Below are 18,539 nucleotides of genomic sequence, written 5' to 3' on the forward strand. Positions count from 1 at the left end.
CGATCCCCAAAAACACCTTCAACAAGCATTATTCCATTTTCTCCTCAGCCGACAATTGAGCCGAAATCTCCTAAACATAAGATGCATGATGGTCTTGATCCTGTGCGAGTTAAAGATCCTATTTTTATAAATCTTGATGATGATATAGATGAAAATGTTATTCATGATGCAAATATTACTCCTGTTCATTCTGATAGTGAATATGAACTTGTTGATATTGATAACCATTTATCTAATGAATTTTCTAAAGCACTTATCCTAGCTCCTAGACAAGAACAACGCGGCTCGGAACATGAACATAGCCCTTGTTTGGATCTTGTGATAGCTCCATCTGCTGTGTTGAATGTTCCTCCTCTAGCGTGTTCCCTGCCTTCCCGAAACATTGATCAGCAAGATCGGGGGGTAGATGACGTGCTAGACTAGTTTCATTAGCATAGAAGATTTTCTCCTCCTCTCTTGTGTTACTTCTTCTATATGTTATTCTCATTCTTCTATTTGTTGTCCTTAGTGTTGTCTACTTGAGGATGATGCAAAGCATTGAGATCTCTTTTGGTCTCTCTCATGTTGACTCAAAAGACACATGTGTTCCCTTCTTCTAGGTGACCTTCCTTGATTGGAGAATGAAGAACAATTATGCATACATACATATGATATATATACATGAATTATCATATAGCATACTGACCCCGAGGAAAGCGAAGTTACCTTGTGCTTTGTGTTTTGTGTCTATTATCCTTGGGTTTATCTCACACTTAGGGGCTAAATCCTTGCAATAACGTGCTCCTTTCCTTTCTCATTTCTTATGTGTATCACTACGTTAAAACAATCACCCCCGTTGAGGCATGTGCGATCGCTTTAACATAGGGGGGCATACACCCTGTCTATCCCTTCAGGATACATGAAAATTTCTTGGAGAACTCAGCTTTGCCTTGAAAATTTTTGGTATTTCTCTTGCATGACTCATAGTGAGGGAACCTTACTACTGACAGTCATGGTTCTCCCTCGTGATCTTCTCTTTTACTTTGTCAATCGAAGTCGTAAGATCCTTAGTCCACTGGGGGCTTGGTGTATCTTGCCTCCTTGACGTGGTGAAAGTTTTTCAATGTTGTTTCCTTGTACTTTACCAGAAGTATGAGCGTACCCTTATACTCCCGCTAAAGTGGGGGCTAAATGTAGTGTCCTAAAATTGTGACACTTGCAATTTCAACTACATTTCAGTCTTCATGATGGTGATGCAACACAGAACCTGAATGGAGACCTCGAAACTTGCTCATGACACCAAAAACTGCATTTTCTTGCACCCTGGCCTGAACCTCCTTTGCACCCTGCTGTCCCGGGAGGTGGGACCAGAGCGCCCAGTGCCCTGGTCCTTCTGGACCAGGGCGCCCAGCGCCCTGGTCCCCCAGGACCACGGCGCCCAGCGCCCTGGTCCCTGGGTCCTATTTTTGGCCCGGTCTCTTTTGGACTTCGGGTCTTTATGTTTGCAAATTGGAAAATTGTCTTTCCTGGTCGGCTTAAGGTCGGGAAAATCAGTCTATCAGCCCTAATTGACAAGTATATAAACTACATTTTCCTCTTTCATTCGACATGATGGAAAAAGCGTGGAAATTATACTCAAGCATTCAAGCATTCAAGCATTCCTTCAAGCTATTGATCATTTCAAGTCTCCATTCAAGGCTAAGTGTTGCATTCAAGACAAGGATTCAACCATTGAAGAGGAGATCACTTACTACATACTACTACAACATACAACATACAACATCTATACCTTCACACATAAGGATACAAACATCCTTACAACAAGGTATTAGTACTTGTTTTACATTATAGACATTTACATTTACAGCATTGCTCATTTCTTGGTTAATTCCAAAACCGGGGTTTGACCTAAAGGCAAACCCCTAATCCCTAACCCCCCAATCGTCTTCGCTTTTCTGTGTGTAGGTTGCAGGTATGCAGCTGAAATTGAAGATCTGGAATCCTTGTGCAGAGACGAACAGATCCCCCTTCGTTTCACGGATTTTTCGGAGGACCGTGGCGCTCGGGCGCCATCGTCCTGACAACTTTTGCTCAAATTTGCAGGACAGCGCCGTATCGACATTTTACTGCTAATTCCAGGTCCGCAACTTCATCCTATATCCCTATCTCAGTTTATAAGCGAATCTTTGTCACTTTCTATGCATTCCTAGCTTAATTCTTCTATGCACATTCTTTACAAAAGAGGGTAGCCTTGCTTTCTTAACCCTTGAAACACATTTAGCATCCAATCTTGCATTGTGTGGGATTGGATCTTGTGGGTTTCAACCCCTCTTTTGAATGTAAAGTCTCTCCCCTAAGTGAAAACCATCAACCCTAGTGAATCTCCCTTCTCTCTCCTTGGAGTTGGAAGAGGGGAGAGCAACTAGGGTTCGATCGCGATTAAATATATCCCAATCCTGATCAGGGGTAGGGATAGTAGAATCAAGCTGATGGGAAGGACAATAAGACGCAAAATTCTCCTTATTCAAATTCAAGATCCGACAAGCCACAGAAAAAGAAGAAGACTCTTTGTCCCCAAAAATTTCATTATTTCTTTCTTTCCAGATACCCCATGCCACATGGGGTAGCATAAAGCCCCATAACACTTTAAGAGAGGGATTATCCAAGGGACATCTCCCTGAGACTAGTGATCTAACAAACTCAAGGGAAAACACCACATAATTCCCCAAATGTCCAAAAAATAAGCCCAAATATCCCGAGTGAAGGAAAAATGAAGCAGGAAATGTGCAACATCTTCAACATTCTCCTTACACATAAAGCATCTATTAGGAATAGACATTCCTCTTTTGTACAAATTATCGATGAATAGAACCTTATTCTGCATGAAGAGACAGAAGAAGATATTAATTTTGGGCACCAACAAATTATTCCAAATACAAGATCAGAAAGGTGTAGGGGCAAAATATCTTGTCAGCAAATTAAAGGAGTGAGAGATAGAGAAACTTCCAGAGGAGGAGCCACACCACACCAAAGAGTCCTCAGCATGACGAAGGGAATATGAATGTGAGCAAGCCACATCTAGAAATATTTCAGTAGATGATCCATATTGATTAGATTAATCCACTTTCCCTCTCTGATATAATCAACCACCCAGCAACCAAACCGTTCCACACACAAATCACTAAACTCAGTAGCCCAATGATAGTCAATCAAAGTTTACTTATGGTTAGGGTTATGGTTAAATATTTTGATCAAAGATATCTCTTATTGTACTTCACATATATTTTTCTAAAGATAGCTATGCTAATTTATTATCTCCAAGGGCATTATATGTTGTATATATCAAATATCCTAAATACATTAGTCATTTTAATCATTATTAGTCCTTGTCTTGTAACATAGATAACTATATTTTCATCATATTATTAGCACTTATTTTGTTTCTTTGAAATCATGAAAATTTTCTTATGTTATGGTCTGCATTTATTTTTTTATAAAAATGAATTTATAGGATAATTTTTATGCTTTCTAATTGTTGATAAGATTTTCTCCTCGATTTTATGTTTTTTTCCTTTCTGAAATTTCCTCACACTAAATAAAACATTAGTTAAGTTGAAAAATTAAATTGTTTCTTATATTTTTTTACTTATTTCTTTGCCAAAGAGATTACGCGTGGAGTGGAGAAGAGGTGGGGAATGTGGCATGTTTGCAAGGTTTCAAGACTTGGTCATATTGCGTGTGTGTTTGCAAGTGGTCATTGTGTAGATGTTGGGTGAGGTTTTTGAAGAGCAATTGAATATTTTCCATAATTATTATGGCTTTTCTTTTGTGTTCTCACATTAGTGGTAACTAGTTCATTTAGATATCATTCCTTACAAATGCATTTCATCATGCATGTTACAAAACAAATATTTTAAATTTCCTTTTCCTTTCAGAGGTGTCAGACTCCATAATTTGTATTAGTACATGTGCTTGAAGCACATATTTTATTTTGAAATATGTTGCCTTACCAACTCCAATATTTGTGCGATGCTCTATTTTGCCTACTTGAATCATGGGTCCAGTTTTGTATCATGGAGCTCTCCAAATTTAATGGCTAATAAATAAAATTGAGGATACTTTGATGTATGATATTTGATAGTCCATATGATTTTTAAAGCTTCACTCCCTTCTTGTTCTTCTATGCAGATCTTCCATTCTGCTTTCCCCATAGCGAATTCCCTACACCAAAATTTTATAGCATGAAGATTTTTCATTTGCATTAGTCAATCTTGTAGACTAAAGGTCTGCATTATATAATTCATGGCATTTCCCCAATTTATTCCTCAGAAAGAAAGGCCCATAACACCCATTGAACAATTGTGAATATATTTCATTTCCCTTTTTCTATACGGATTGCTTACTAGGCCTTTTAATCGACATTCATAAGCCCTTTCCAAATGATATTGGTTGTCTACGTAACTTAATGTGAGGATACTTTCATGTATGATATTTGATAGCCCATATGATTTTTAAAGCTTCACTCCCTTCTTGTTCTTCTATGCAAATCTTTCATTCTCCTTTTCCCCATAGCAAATTCACTACTCCCAAATTTTATAGCATGAATATTTTTCATTTGCATTAGTCAATCTTGTAGAATCAAGGTTTGCATTATATAATTCATGGCCTTTCCCCAATTTATTCCTTAGAAAGAAAGGCCCATAACACCCATTGGACAACTGTGAATATATTTCATTTCTCTTTTTCTATAGGGATTCCTTACTAGGCCTTTTAATTGGCATTCATAAGCCCTTTCCAAATGATATTGGTTGTCTAGGTAACTTAATGATCATGACCTCTATTGAAGGATAAGTTTCTTTAAATTTAGTAAATATATTATGTTATGATCCAATAGATTTTGTAGCTTTTGGAGGGGGAGTGTTGTCCTTTTGTATTGCATATTTTTTCCTATTGTTTTGAGTTCTATTTGTCTTCAGGGTTCTATTATTGGGTGACATTATTATGCTAGATATACCTAACCACAAAACCAAAATTGATTAGTTCCAAAAAAAATTCAAAACTAAAGATTCATGGGAAGTTACCTAGATTTTTAAAAAAATAGCACTACACAAAAACATTATTCCATGAATTGAAACAAATCCAACACTCTCCAATATGTACTCACCTATTTAATATCCTATCCATTGAATAGATGCCTCCAAAATCATTTATACATATTAGACACAATTGGATTAGCTTTTTAGGTAACCTCCCTCTCATAGTTGCACATGTTTTCTTAGATATGTGTGATTTAGTTGAGTATCATATGACAACTTTCTATTGTTTCTCATATTGACTTACTTCTTCCACAACTAGAAAAATTGGACATAAGTTTATTGGCAACTTTCTATTGTTTCTAATATTGACTTACTTCTTCCACAACTAGAACAATTGGACATAAGTTGCAATTTTCTATATCTTTCTATTTGTTTTTTAAATTGATATAGATGAATGAATTTAAATTTGCATCTTTCTAATTTTTTAAATAACTTTTGCAACTTTGTATATATATCTCCAATTTTCCAACATGATAGGTTTTTTTTTATAGCCAATAGTAAACAATGGAGACAAAATGGCATGTTTCTATTTTCATATTAGATGTGATTTCATTTTCATAATTGCAAGTTTCTACTTTTTAAATTCAAATATAAGAACATAATAATTTTTTAAATGTATTATAGACAAATAAAATAATTACATTAATAATTATATCTATGGGTGTTTTATAATATAAGCATGTTTTTAATTCATAGACCGTTTTGCATGAATTTCTCTTCATATAAATATGCTAGTTACCTATAGATTAATCATTGTGATAGAAACCATTTGATGCACAACTAATTAAAATCTACAAGATGATATCAAACTACTACATCTCATTGAATGATCTATAATCTACAATGTGAAACTAGATAATACAATCACAATCACAATAACACATAAGATTAAAGAGATAAAGTTTATTAAACTTCATCTCATTGAAAGTCACGTACAACTAGATTGATTTAGATATTAGATATGCATATTCTATCATCTACAATGTCAAACTAAATAATACAATCACAATCACATATAATATTAAAAAAATTAAATTGAAACACTTTTAAAATTTAAATATATTGAATCACAATATATACATCCAAATACATATCTAAACATCTTAATGATAGTACAAAACATCATCCAAAATTATAACTTATAATTATAAAAATGTAAATCAAACAACCAGATAAGATACCGATACTTTTGTGCCTTACATCCCCTCTCCTAAAACCATACTTATTAAAATCTGTTAAACAAATATAGTTTAAGGATAATGGTTCAATATTTATTATTAAAATCAAAATAACACGGTAATGTCAGATCCAAGAAATTTGCAAATTACTAATAGCCTTACAGAGATAGATCTACAATTACCATATTAGCAGTAAGATAGCTCGTACTGTTGTCCCTTCCATTCACGTCAAGATAGCTCATACTTTGTTTACATTGTAGTTGAACAACTTTGTTTAGATTGTAGTTTGAAAGCTTGAAAGAAATGGAGAGCCCATCGAGATTGTGTGATTGTGTGTGAGAAAATAGCCTTTTGAAAATAAAAAGGTCTCTTTCATTAATAATGATAAAAAAATTATATTTTAATATTATAAATTTGATAGTTAATGTTGTTTACATTTAATATAATATTTTTTATTTTTATCATAAAATTAAAATGGATTGTTTTATTTTGTTTTATTTTATGATCACCATTCAATTTGATTTAGTGTTATGCTTAACTAAAATAAAATACAAGTATATAATTTAACATCATTATTTTATATCTTGTTTTATAATGTTTTATTTTATTTTACCTTATTTTAGAGTCAACATTCAATTTGGTTTACTATTATGTTCACATTTTAATTTGATTTGGAGTTGGGGTTCTACTTTTTTTTTGCATAAAAATAATTTCATATTCTAAAATCTAAATTGAAAAGCAAAGTTTTATTTTATTTTTTCAATTTTTTATACAAATAAATAATATTTAATTTAATGAAATGTTTAAAAAGAAACAAAAACATTCTTAAAAAAATTTAGCAAATATATTCTTCAATTTATTTATCTAAATATTAAGAAAAATTAATGCCTTTAATATCATTCTTGATTTTTCTGGAATGGATAGAAACCTCAACTGCCATTATAAAAACATGTATAAAGAAATTTACATCATCTTTTTCTTTTATTCACATTAGCACCACTTGAAAAATAAAATAACTTTCAAACATCCCCCTTCTAAACTGCCAATGTTGTAATATCTTTTCCTTGCATTGCTTTATTTCTCCTCGTGGAAAACATAAAATAAATCAATATATTATTATATAGTATCTTTTTTTATTAAAATAAATTATATTATAATATTATTACGTGGAGATCTTTCAAATTTAATATATCTAGTTAGACTATTTTTTAAAATATATATTTGTTGCAAGACAAAGCGAATACTAAACTCTATGATGTATTAAACTTTATTTAATGGCAAGTATTATGGTTATGGTTAGCATTAGTGTTAAGGTGTGTTATGGTAGGCGATAAGGTTTACATCATGGTTTGGGTTAGGGTTATGACAATGATTAAGGCTTATATCATGGTTAGGGTTAGGATCAATGTTAATGTTTGGTTTTGGTTTAGGATTATTGTAAGGGTTTATTGTTAGGGTTACAATTATGTATAGGGTTTACATCAAAGGTAGGGTTAGGGTAAGCATAATTACATTCAGGGTTAGTGTTAGAATTATAACTGGGGGCGTGGTTAGGATTAGGATTTAATTTATGGTTATGTTTTGGATCAGAGTTAAAGTTAGTATTATGGTTAAGGTTAAGGTATACATCATGGTTAGGGTTATGATAATGGTTAGGGTGTATATCATGGTTAGGGTTAGCATCAAGGTTAGGGTTTGGTTTTGGTTTAGGATTATGGTTCGGGTTAGGGTTTACGATTATGGTAAGGATTATGGTTAGGGTTAGGGTTTAGTGTTAAGGTTAAATTTATTGTTAGGGATACAATTATGTTTAGGGTTAACATAAGTTAGGGTTAGAATTAGGGTTATGGTTCAATTTTATTAAAGTTAGGGTTAAATTAGTATTAAAGTTCAATAAGGATTAGGGTTTGGGCTTGACTAAATTCAGGAATAGATTAGGATTAAAGTAGAATTCGGGTTAGGGTTAAGTTTAGGATAGGATTATTGTTAGGGTTAGCGTTTAGGATTATGTTTAGGTTAGCATTATGAGTAGGGTTAGGGTAAGTATTATGATTAGGGTTATGGTTAGGGTTATTATTTACATCATGGTTGGTGTTAAGATTGGGTTTAGGATTATGTTTAGGGTCATAGTTAGGATTATGTCTAGGGATAGGGTTTACATGATAGTTAGGGTTAGGGTTAGCGTCATGATTAACATCATGATTAGGGTTAGGATTCAGCTAAGTGTTAGAATTTACATCATGCTTAGGGTAAGGGTGAGGATTATGGTTTGGGTTAGGGTTTAAGATTAAGGTTAGGGATAGGGTTATGGTTTTGGTTAGGGTTTAAGGTTAGGTTTAAGATTATGGATAGGATTTAAACTTAAGATTAGGGATAGGTTTTGAGTTATGGTTAGGCTCAAGGTTATATTGTTTTAAGGTTAGGGATAAGGATTATTGTTAGGGTTAGGGTTTATGGTTATGGTTAGTTTAAGGTTAAGGCTTAGAGTTAGAGTTAGGATTATAGTTAGGGTTATGGTTTAAATCATGGTTGGGGTTGGATTTAGGGTTAGGTTTATGGTTAGGCTTAGGGTTACATTTATAGTTAGTATTATGGCTATGGTTGGGGTTTACATCATGGTTAGGGTAAGGGTTAAGGATTAGTGTTAGGATTAATGTTAGTGTATATATCATGGTTATGGTTAGGGTTATGGTTATTGCTTGGGTTATGGTATAGGGTTTGGGTTATAGTTAGGTTTAGGGTTATAATTATTGTTATGGTTAGGTGTAGGATTTACATCATGGTTAGGATTAGGGTTTACATAATGTTTAGAATTATTAATAGGGTTAGGGTGTACATCATGGTTAGCGTTAGGTTTAGGGTTATTTTTAGGGAAATAATTATCCATCCCTTAGGATGCACCAAGATATTAATACCCCTCATATATTATTAATACTTTCTAATAGATGATTGGTTCATCCTAAGAGTTGTAGAGCAATTCCCTATTTTTAGAGTTAGGGTTTAGGGTTATGCTTACCTTAGATTAGGGTTAGGGTTAACATTAGTATTATAGATAGGTTATGGTTTATATCATGGTTAGGGTTAGGATTAATGTTAGTGATTACATCATGGTTAGGGTTAGCATTATGGTTAGGATCTACATGATGATTAGGGTTATTGTTAGGACTATGGATAGGGTTAGGGGTTAGGATTATGGTTAGGTTTAGGGTTTGAGTGGGATAGGGTTTAGGATTAGGATTAGGATTAGAATGATAGTTAGGGTTTACAATATTGTTAGGATTAGGGTTAGTTTTACGGTTTGGGTTACAATTAGGTAAAAGGTTATAATTATGGTAATTGTTAGGGTTAGGATTTACATCTTGATTAGGGTTAGGGTTTAATTACAATTAGATTTAGCATTAGTCTTCAAATAGGCTTTGTGTGCAAATTTATTTTATCATAATATTGATAGATTGATTGGCTAATTTAATAGTCCTAAAATCCAAAATACTTAATAAAATATGTTTTGACTGTATTATAAACTTTCTACAGACCACATGTTCTAATTTGTTATTAAAATATAAATAATAAACATTTATTTAACTAAATTTATTAATATTAATTTGTTTTATTAAATAAAAATCTACATAATATTATTTGATTAAAACAAATGAAAAGTAAAATAATCGAGTCTCTAAGGGCTGCTTTAGCGTTCATCACTGCGAGTCTCATACTGCGAGTCTCATATTCTTCGACGGTTGAAGGAGACCATTGGGAGACTCTATTTAGATATCAGTTCTACTCTTTCTTTTCCTATTCATTTCTTTGTTAAGTGAAGGCAAGTTTCTCACAACTCTGCATTCCATCAATTTTTATAATCATCTTGTTCAAGTTCATTCAAATTCCATATAATTTCTTCACAAATTACAGGGAAACGCAAATCAATAGCCTTTAGAGGAGTAGGGTAGATCACTTATCAGTTCTTGTAATTGCAATCAAATATCAGAGATAGGTCTGGTACCTGTGTTTGAATCTACATGCAAATCTTGAACAATCAAAGAAGTAAACGATTTACAAAATGAGGGAATTTGCTGGTTTAGGGAGATTTATAGTCTACGATAAGAATAAACAAAGGGAAGATCTTGTATTAAATATCCACTCCCATGCTTAAGAGGAATATAAATTAAATCAAAATATTGTATAGGAAGACTAGTGCTTGAATATGAATCCCACGCTGAACAGAAATATAAAAAATTTAATAAATTTGAAAACCAGAACCCATAAATTAAGGAGAAAAGTTATCATATGTAGCTTACCTATTCACATCAGCACGTAACATGGAACATGGTATTGCAAACACTCAAAATCTGCAGTTAAAAATAGAGCTCTCTTTAGCTACCTTTATCATCACACAAAATTTCTCATAGAAACCAACAGTTTATGAAAAAATATTTGTTATCATAAATACCCATGACAAAACCTATGTATAATTTTTGGTTTTTTTGGTATAATTTTTGGTTTTTCATAGAGCTCTCTTTGGCTATATTTATTACCCTCTATTTCAAGATATGTGCACAAATAATAGACTATAGACAATTACCAAACAGTGACAAACTATGTTCTAAATAGTGAATTTCTAATATTAGGTAACAAATATACAGTATATAACATGGTAAACTTTAAGCCATTTGTCCCTTCATTTGTACTATTAGAAATACTCGAATTTAAAATGATTTGCATCTTATAGTTTAACAAATCTTTACAACCTAATATCTAAAAGAGTTCTTTTTACTACATTTCTATTGTTACTTAAAGTATACATTGCACGGGATACTTCACAGGTTGATTACAGAGATATGGTGCACAACTAATATGAATACAGTGATATTGATGTTTAAGTGATATCGATGCCTGAATTGATTACAATAGAAAAAGTGCATTTTGAGCTATTGTATATCCTTTTGTTGAAAATGACAAATGAAACATTCTGGTAAATCTACAACTAATAATTTTTTTTTGAAATTTTTAGTCAACAAAATAATTAAATAGACTAAGTTGTGGTAGTCGAAGGCTACATACCTGATTTTGGCTAAAATCCAAGGTGAATAGTAGACACGCAACAAATATTCTAAACAAAAAACCCAAAGGAAAGAGTGAAAACCCCAGAATATGATGTGTTGAGAAATGTAATAAAAACACACTCAATTACTCTATAAGAAAGTAAAAATTAATTTTAAATAAATATTTTCCTAAATCAAGCTTACCAATAACATAGTCTTCTGAAGCAAGATGCCCAGCTTATGGACTATAACCTGTATTTCAATCTTTGCAAAAAAAAATATTTTGGAAACAAATCTCTGGTAAAATAATGCCAAATATCTTTGAAACCAACGACTAACAAAGAGAATGCAATTTAATTTTAAAAGACCAATAGTGAAGATGAAACAGTTGGTCTTCCACCGCTGCTACAGTTAAGAATGAAACAACTGGTCTTTCATTGTTGCTAAAGCTATGAAAGCTAAAACAGCTGGCCTTTCGGTGCCATGAATCAACTGCAGTTATGAATCTGACCTTTCACTACCATTCCAATTAATGGACACAATATGGCAAGACTCTTGGAATTCCACATGTTGCAACTGTAATTGCCCTTTCTTTTTTGTTTCATGGATGTGTTCACATTGTATAGGACGCCTCTCAGCATAAAAAATGGAACTGGGCTTAATATCCACAAACTCTTTCTAAAAATTGCATACATAATGATAAAGCCTACTCTCACAACTTCCATACCTCCAGTGTGCTGGCGTTTCCAGACTCGCATGGAGGCATTTGGTAATTTATTGAATCTATATTTCTGAGAACTTTAAGATAGAACATGCTATATCTAGGTATTCTATATAATCTCTATTTATTACTACTTTCGATTTCCTTTAGAGAACGATAGTTTTGTATATAGTAAAGGTATCAAGCTACTCCAAAATAGTAATAGAATTATTGACTTTGTTGTCCATCTCATAAATACAGATGTCATAGTAAGTTTAAAAATCATAATAGATGAAAATAATGAATATTTCCATTAGTAATCATACTTGGCATAATTACTCCTTAGATTTCATATACAGCTTCTAAGTTTTTACAACATTATTCTAGATACTATATGATCATCTTTCTTTTTTTTGTATCAAGTTTCTCTACATTCTCTCTGGATATAAAATATATTTTGATTTACTTTAATGAAAGAAAGAAAGAGATGGTAGTGTTGGAATTGAAACTAAAGAGCATCTTTCTTTCTTTTTTTTTTGTATGAAGTTTCTCTACGATCTCTCCTGATATAAAATATATTTCATTTACTTTCATGAAAGAAAGAAAGAGATGGTAGTGTCAGAAATTGAAACTAAAGATCAGTTAGTGTACAAAAAAAAATTTGAAATTTAGATTCAATAGATTCAACTATTATTTTAAATGTATTAGCTTCATATATCTATTAGTTTATCCTACAAAAATAACTTATGGGAACGAACTTCCCAACTAACTGAACTATAAATTAATTAGATTATTGAAAATAAACCATAATTCCTAACAACCCCCTTAAGGTTTACACTATAAAGAAAAACAAAAAAACTATGTTGAGCATCAACTTTAACTTCCTAGTTTAGGAAAATGTCTTAAATCTCTAACTCTTCATCAACATCATCCTAAACTTTGTCATTTAGACAAATGCCTTGAATATCCAACTCTTCATAAGCATCAACGTAAACTTTATGGTCTAGGCATATAATCTAATATTGAACACTCCAACAGGATCAACATGACCTTTTCATGTCTAGGTAAATACTCTGATCATCCAACACACATCTATCAATAAATTAGTTTATGGATTCAACAATCGATAGACCAAGAGCTCACCAATTTTGTGCATTCAACAATCTACAAATCAATATTTCACCAAGGTTGTAGATTCAACTATCCACAAACTAACAAACCATTGCATGTCCTCTCTTACTCTTTAAAGGACTAGAGATGAAAATATACTTCTCATACAATGAATCATCCTTGAATGAGAAGCTAGCTTAGGATGATAAATTTCCTCCAACCTCCATTTCATCCAACCTCCAATAGTACCCATGTAATTTCTATCCATAAAAAAATTGCATGTGAATCTCAATGAACATTGAAAGTAGTCATCATTAAATTGATCAAATTTAACCAAAGAAATAAATTCTCTTTGCATCAAAATGACTTATGAAGTTTTATGAATCCAAACCATAAACAATAAAGGGATGTATAAGTTTAATGTGGTGAGCCTAGAGTAAGTATAACCATTGTGGAACCAATGTAGTTAGGGGGATGAGAACCCTTGTTATGATTTAAATTTCAAATTTGATTTTGAAGGGAGTTTTAAAGGAATTTAATTGGTTAATTTTATTCGTTTTTCAGTAAAAATAGACACTTAGGGTAAATAACTAGGGGATGAAACTAGTTGAATTCAAGGGTAGAAAAATGTTTATTTTTTTCAAGAAGCCGCAAGGATTAAAAAAAATAATGGCAATAGAACAAACATTCCTTCAAAAACATCTTTGAAAAGAAGCATAGGGTAGAAGAGGATATGGGAGAACTGAGAAAATTATTTTGGTAGAATACAAAGAAATATCGGAAAGAGAATAATCCTACTAGAAATCAAAATGGAAAGATGACTGACTGAGGAATGGGGGCCAGAATACCTTGTTAGAAGTATAATTATCATTTCACCAAAAGAAAAAAACTATTAATGCCTATACAACCACTAGAATTATCCACAAGAGATGGTTAAGCCATGTCACAAACCTGAGCACTACGTTGCACAAAACAAGGAGACCAAGGGCACAAACCTTGCAACAATCCCCCTAGTGTAAGCGAAGGGGTTTGAGCCTATGACCCAGGCTCTGATACTAGTCACTTGTTAGAATTACAGTTATCATTGCACCGAAAGATCGACCTATTAATTCTTGATACAACCACTAGACATATGGAATCCACAGGAGATGGTTAAGTCATGTCACAAACCCGAGTGTTGTGTTGCACAACACATGGAGACCAAGGGCACACACCTTGCAACATACTTGACTTTTTTGTAACTCAACAAAACTTCATAGGAATTGGAACAAAATTATTGAAATTCAGGACAAAGATGACAACATCATCATGAGCATGGAGGAAATAGAAAATGAAGGTGTAAAGTTTTTAAAAGAACTATTGGTTGGAGAAAACAAATACGACATAATTATGTATGAATTTTTCAATGACATCCCAAATCTGGTGTCATATGTAGACAACAAGTATTTGATTTCAACTTTCATGATGGAAGAAGAAAAAAATGCCACATTCTAATTAGGGGCAAATTTCTTTTTTATGAATAGGCATTTCCATTAATATTTAAATAAAAGTACACTATTCACAAAAAGAAGTAGGGGGATACAAAATCATCCCTCAAGAGTCATATGGGCAACACCCGAAACTAGCAATAAACATAAAAAAATACAAAGGCAATACCCAAAAATAGAAATAGTTAAACAAACTTCTAGGTGGCTAACACAATAGAACCAAGAGGCAAAAGGGGATCACAATCATCCTTGGGATCCCATACATCAGTGGGGTCAAGGTTTTCATCTAGGAGGGATCACCCTTCTTCAGTAGCTATCCCTTTGTTCTCCTTCTCCTTCCTAGTTGAGGAGATAGCCAAGGCAAGCTGCATGAACAGTTTGAAAGAGCTCAGGCACCATGTATTATCACCATCAGTATCTAGCTAGCTATAACCATCACCAACAAAAAATTTATCACCCCTCATGCATGACCTAGAGGCGAAGCTGCAACGTGGTGAAGAGGCTAAGTGGCACCAAATGAAGTCTCTACTACCACTAGATTAATAGAGAGGAATCTAGGCCTGCAGAGGTTATGAAGGATGAGTAGAGGAGTTGCGTTTGCAATGTCAACCACAAAGTGGAGAGTGGTGATGAGATAGAGAGTAGTCACAAGAGGCAGAAGGATTTGAAGGGACCTATGCAACTGTACAAGAGGTTTTTTTTCCAATGATCCAATAGCACTTGCAAGTGGGCCACCTCAAGTGCAACCTTATTGTCTTGCACTTGAATCTAAAGAATCATATTATTACAAATACACACTTTAGTAAAAAGCGAAACATGAATATCAATAGAGCTCGGAGACAATAAAATAACATTTCTATCCTTCCATAATGTGAAGAGGATTTCCACCCTGAAAGCATGTCAAATCTATCTGAATTTGAAGGGAATTTGAGGAGATTCCCCCAAAAGAGCCATATGCCAAGAGAAGGGTTCAATTAATGATATCAGATTTCCACAACCCTAGCTTGTAATCTCACACTTTATGGATTAGACTATGTAGTAACTTTTTGCATCAATATTTCAAATCACACTCTGTGATCCATCATCGGGATACTAGAGAGCTAATCTAGAAAGGAGTGTGATAACAATAGCTCTCTAGTATTGTGATGATGGATCACAAAGTGTGATCTAAAACATTGAGCAAAAAACTACTACATAATCTAATCTAGAAAGTGTGATATTAGAAGGGTTCAAGCCAAAAAGGCTTTAAAAAACCATGAATCCAATTTCACAAATATTGAGCTCAATGGTAGAACTACAAAATATGGGTGAAATTTTTTTGCTATCCACAAAATGGGCAATGAGGATTAGGATATCCCAAGGGCCATAGTCAAGAACCCTATGATAAGCCTTGCAAAAGAATACACCAAGTAAAATAAGTCATCTTAGGCTCAAAAATGGGAAACCATATAGTTTGAAATCTATGACACCATATGTGTTGTGGTGACTATAAAAGAAACTAGAGATTCAAAGCCAGGACTATAGGCGAATAATGCACAAGCCAATAGTAACCGAATGCCCAACTTGTGTAGTATTTTCAAAGGAAAAGTTAAAAAGACAAGGTCAAATATCTTTCCATCTAGCCGAGAAAGATGAAAATGAACTTGCATGTCCTCCCAAAAATAGAGCTACATAGTAGCTAAAAATAATAAATCTCTAGGGGTGCGAAAGTCACACTTGTGAAATCATAGAGCACTAACCCCAGGAATGTTGGCTAAGGGAAGTCCTTGAATCTGGAAAAGGGATGACCACAAAATATTATGTTGATTGAAAGAGACCATTAGTATATCCAGCAACATCCAGCAAAGTGAAGATTTGATGACTTCCCAGTCATGCCAAATGCTTTGGACAAGAAAAGTGCCTTAAATGTACACTATTTTTTTCATGATAAGAAGGGTTTTAAATTCAATCCCCTTCCATGAAGGCCTATTGGTTGAATATCCAACACAAATGCAACGAATCAGAAGAATTTTCTAGGCCTCATCAGCAATGATGCATAGAATGACCCATTTAGCGCATAGAGAAAGACCTTTTATTTTAGGTAGAAATAAGACCAAACCCTCCAGACACCTTGGGGAGACAACAATACTCCCAAGCGACTCTATGAAAACCATGTTAGTTAGCTATTGAAGCCTACAAAAAATTTCAAAGAAGACTCTTAAGTTTAGTATAAGAAGCTTTCGAGGCCATTTAATAGGAGTAATAGTACACATGGGCAGCAGAAAGAACCTTTGAACAAATATGAAATTTACCAACCAACGAGAGTAGCTTACGAATCTAGTAAGATGAAAAAAATTCAATTTTAGTGAGAACTGCATTCCAAAGATCCACAAAACCCTAGAAGGAAAAGGGAATGCCTAAAAATTGAAATATTTCTCCATGCTAAATCCATTTCCACCCATATTGAAGAATCCAAGGGGGGACTAGGAGAAAATATTATCTATAGCACTGGGTTTTGTGCCACTAAATCATCAACCTATGGCTACAAAAAGTATCAAAGCATTGAAAATATTCATGAATATTATCTTCATCCTCAATAAGGGTGAGGAAGGAATCATCTGCAAAATAGCCATTAACAAGCTGAGAAGGTGACTGGGGTAGGGTAATGTCCCTGATGCATCAAATAGACATGGAAACTATGAGAGGGTAACCAAAATCTTTAGCAGCTAACACATACAAAGAGGGAGCTAATGGACAACCTTAGCAAATGGAGCAAATAATCTAAAAGATGAAGATTGATGGCCATTTGTGGTGATACAAAGTAAGCCATCTCCAAAAATAATTTGCATAGATTAAATGAACCGATGACAAAACCCTGAGGCCTCAAGCACAACAAGAATGAAAGGTGATTCAATATAGTCATAGGCTTCAGTAAAGTTTATCTTGACAAAAATGATATTATGTTTGGAGCATCAAGCCCAGTCCATACCTTCCCAGATAGCAATAATATTATCCAAAATAAATTAAAACTTGATGAAGTTTGTCTACTAAGGGTGGACAATTTGAGGAGGAGATGGAAAATCTTGAGAGCTAATGCTTTGACAATGATCTTGTAGGAGATATTGAGTAATGTGATAGGTCACAAATTGCAAATATCCTCAGGGTCCCTTGCCTTAGGGATCAAATTGATATTTCATTTGTTAATAAGTTGACCAAGAGGTTAAGAATGCAAGGCTTATAGATAAACTTTATGTAGGTTTGAGCCAACACAAGGCCAAAGGGCTTTATAAAATTCATAGGGTAAGCCATCACAACCAGGGGCCTTATCATCGACCATCAAGAAAGAAACCTCCTTGAGATCTTTAAAGGTCATAAAAAACCTTTTGAGACTCTAAGAGCTAAGAGGGAGCAACAAAAAGACATTCCCTCAAGGCCCTATCACATTCAAGAGAATTTCCTTTTGCAGAAAACACCTTCTCATAATGTCTAACTAGAGCTTGAAGGATATTCGATAGCTCAAAGAGCACCATTTGGCCATATTTAATTTTCTTGATACTAGGTGAGGAATGGCATGCTCTGAGAGCCAATAAAAGTTATTTGGATGCATGATCTCCCACTTTAAGCTAGTGAAACCTAGCTTTGAGCTAGGCACCATGGGCAACATAACTATCAGTAATTTGTTTCTAGTGCTTGAATTGAGCAAATCAAACCTATAACGAAGGGTAGAAAGGGTTGGCAGCAAGATCTCATGTGGCATGATGCAAGTCCAGAGTATTGGTTTCATAGGAGTGCCTATGGTACACCACTAATTGTCTTCCATAAATGCAAAGAAAATGAGTCATGCATTGAATAGCATTATTCCACTACATAATCCAACCTAACAGCTGAGTGGGACAAATTTAAAAGTTCCAAAGTTGATGAATGTGGGCCACAATGTGTGGATTATTTGGCAAAGAAGTATTAAAAAACAT

This window comes from Cryptomeria japonica, chromosome 7, assembly GCF_030272615.1.
Source record: "Cryptomeria japonica chromosome 7, Sugi_1.0, whole genome shotgun sequence".
Taxonomy (NCBI): domain Eukaryota; kingdom Viridiplantae; phylum Streptophyta; class Pinopsida; order Cupressales; family Cupressaceae; genus Cryptomeria; species Cryptomeria japonica.